Raw genomic sequence first — 3,665 nt, 5'->3', positions numbered from 1 at the left:
ATCTTGCTTCATCCAAGGGCTTCGTGAAAATATCTGCAAGATTGTCATGAGTGTTGACATAGTTGAGCTCGATCTCTCCTCGCCTAATGCGATCCCGGATGAAGTGATACCGAATCTGAATATGCTTCGTCTTGAAGTGTTGCACTGGGTTGAGAGAAATCTTGATGGCACTTTCATTGTCACACCAAAGAGGCACTTTGTCACAAGTGACACCGTAATCCTTTAAAGTTTGCCTCATCCATAGAAGTTGTGCACAACAACTACCGGCGGCAACATACTCCGCCTCAGTGGACGAGAGAGACACACAACTTTGCTTTTTGGAAGACCAACTTACCAAAGAGCAACCAAGGAATTGGCACCCTCCGAAAGTGGACTTCCTATCCACTTTGTCTCCCGCCCAATCGGAATCCGAGTACCCTACAAGCTTGAAGTTTGATCCTCTTGGGTACCATAAGCTAAAGTTTGGGGTATGAGCCAAATATCGAAAGATTCGTTTGACCGCCACAAAGTGACTTTCCTTAGGTGCGGCTTGAAACCGTGCACAAATTCCCACACTCAACATGATGTCCGGTCTAGATGCACAAAGGTAAAGCAAGGATCCAATCATGGAACGATATACCTTTTGATCCACCACTTTACCATTGGGATCTAAGTCAAGTTGGCACTTGGTGGGCATTGGAGTGGAGGCCGGCTTGACGTCACTTAGCTTGAATCTCTTGAGCATGTCTTGAGTGTATTTGGATTGATTGATGAAGGTTCCTTCTCTTCTTTGCTTCACTTCGAACCCTAGAAAGAACTTCAACTCTCCCATGGAGGACATCTCGAACTTTGAAGTCATGAGAGCGGAAAATTCCCCATTGAAAGCTTTGTTAGGAGAACCAAAGATAATATCATCAACATATAATTGGCACACAAACAACTCCCCTTTGACCTTCTTAGTAAAAAGAGTGGGGTCGATTAGCCCAACTTCAAAACCACGGTCTTGTAACAACTCGGTAAGGTAGTCATACCACGCACGTGGGGCTTGTTTAAGGCCATAAAGTGCCTTATCGAGTTGATACACATGATCGGGAAAGTAGGGATCCTCGAACCCGGGGGTTGCTTGACGTAAACCAATTCATTAATGGGACCATTAAGAAAAGCACTCTTCACATCCATTTGTTGTAACTTAAAGTTATGATGAGAAGCATATGCAATCAACATGCGAATGGATTCAAGACGAGCAACGGGAGCAAAGGTTTCACCGTAGTCGATACCCTCAACTTGGGAGTAGCCTTGTGCTACCAAACGAGCCTTGTTGCGAATGATAATCCCATGGGCATCTTGCTTGTTCTTGAATATCCACTTGGTTCCAATGACATTGTGGTTCCCCGTTGGCCTTGGCACCAATCTCCACACTTTGTTGCGCTCGAAGTTGTTGAGTTCTTCGTGCAAGGCATTGAGCCAATCTGGATCTTCTAGCGCCTCATAGACCTTGTGGGGTTCCACACAAGAGACAAACGCGTGATGCTCACAATAATTTTCTAATTGTCTACGAGTGCTTACCCCCTTTCTTAAGCTTCCAAGCACATTCGTCATGAGATGATCCTTGGTGGAGAGCTTGGAAGCAACCTTGGTGGCACGACGCTCTAATTCCTCCTCAGTGGTGAGTTGAGGAGCGGTTACTTGATCATATTGAGCGCCGTCATGAACTTGTTCTTGATCTTGAACTTGCTCGGGGGAGAGAACTTGACCTTGGGCATCACTTAGTGCGTCAACACCGTCTTGAGTATGATCTTGCCCTTGGTCTTGTTCATGAGGTTGAGGGCCTTCACTTTGTTCTTCGGAAGCGTGTGGGCCTTGGGTTGGTGATGGCTCCACTTGAGTGGAGCATTGTCCTTCTCCTTCGGCCACAAGGGGTTCCTCAATGGGTAGGATGAAACCAACACCCATTCTTCTTATGGCTTGAGGAGGAATTTCATCACCTACATCACAAGTGCCACCTTGCTCCACTTGGGAGCCGTTATTCTCATCAAACTCCACGTTACACGTCTCCTCAATAAGTCCCATGGATTTATTGAGGACACGGTAAGCATGAGAGTTTGTAGCATAACCAACAAATATGCCCTCATAAGCTCTAGCCTCAAATTTAGACAACCGAACACCTTTCTTGAGAATGAAACACTTACACCCGAATACCCGGAAGTACTTGAGGTTGGGCTTGTTACCGGTGAGTATCTCATATGGAGTCTTGTTCAAACCCTTGCAGAGGTAGAGCCGATTGGATGCATGACACGCGGTGTTGATGGCTTCGGCCCAAAAGTTGTATGGAGACTTGAACTCCGCCATCATGGTCCTTGCCGCATCCATCAACGTCCGGTTCTTCCTCTCCGCAACACCGTTTTGTTGAGGGGTGTATGGTGCGGAATATTGATGCTTGATTCCCTCATCACTAAGAAATTCATCCAAGGTGTAGTTCTTGAACTCGGTGCCGTTGTCACTTCTTATTGTCAAGATCTTTGCATTGTGTTGACGTTGTGCTTCATTTGCAAAGTCAATGACGGTTTGTTGGGTCTCGCTCTTCCTCTTGAAGAAATACACCCACGTGTACCTTGAGTAGTCATCTACAATCACCAAGCAATACTTCCTACCTCCAAGACTATCGAAGGATGGGGGCCCAAAAGGATCCATGTGAAGGAGCTCCAAGGGCCTCTTTGAATAGATGATAGTCGTGGGAGGGTGAGCCTTCTCATGTAGCTTTCCTTCGATACAGGCACTGCAAGCACGATCTTTAACAAAACTAACATTCGTTAGTCCACGGACATGGTCCCCCTTGAGGAGACTTTGCAAAGATCTCATATTGACATGGGCTAAACGGTGATGCCAAAGCCATCCCACATCAACTTTAGCCATTAGGCATGTCGCGGTCTTAGTGGGTCGCTCCAAAAAGTTAATCACAGATAGACCGTTCTCGACATGCCCAACAAAAGCTACTTTAAGAGTCTTGCTCCACAAGAGGGCCACGGTTTCAATATCAAAGAAAGTGGCAAAGCCCATGATTACAAGTTGACGAACGGAAAATAAATTGTATGCAAGGGACTCAACAAGCATGACCTTCTCGATCGTGAGATCATGAGAGATGACCACCTTGCCAAGTCCGAATACCTTAGAGGATGAGTCGTCACCCCACTCGACATTGGTGGGCATAGATGGAACTTTGTGCACGTCCACCACCAAGTCCTTGCTTCTGGTCATATGATTTGTAGCTCCGCTATCGAGCAACCATGATCCACCACCGGAAGCAAACACCTACAAGAGATCAATGCTTGGTTTTAGGTACCCATTTTGTAATGGGTCCTTTGATGTTAGTAACAAGGGTCTTAGGAACCCAAATAGACCATTCAATGTACTCATGAAGAGAACCAACAAATTTGGCATAAACATGCCCATCACTAGCACGGCATAACACATAAGAAGGATTGAAATCGCCGGCTTTGTTGGGAGGGGTGACATTGCCCTTCTTGACATTGTTCTTATTCTTCTCCTCGGGGGCACTCTCTCCCTCCCTCACAAAGGTTTGCATGAGGGGAGGAGGTCGTTTGGTGTTGTCATTCTTCTTCTTGTTCTTGGAGTCAGGCACGTACCCAACCCCTTCCTTGGCCACACCTCCATTTTGGTTGATCAAG

This window comes from Triticum dicoccoides, chromosome 7A (genome assembly GCF_002162155.2).
Source record: "Triticum dicoccoides isolate Atlit2015 ecotype Zavitan chromosome 7A, WEW_v2.0, whole genome shotgun sequence".
In the NCBI taxonomy this organism is placed as follows: Eukaryota; Viridiplantae; Streptophyta; class Magnoliopsida; order Poales; family Poaceae; genus Triticum; species Triticum dicoccoides.
The sequence above is the reverse complement of the archived record's forward strand: the minus strand, read 5'-3'. Positions refer to the sequence as shown.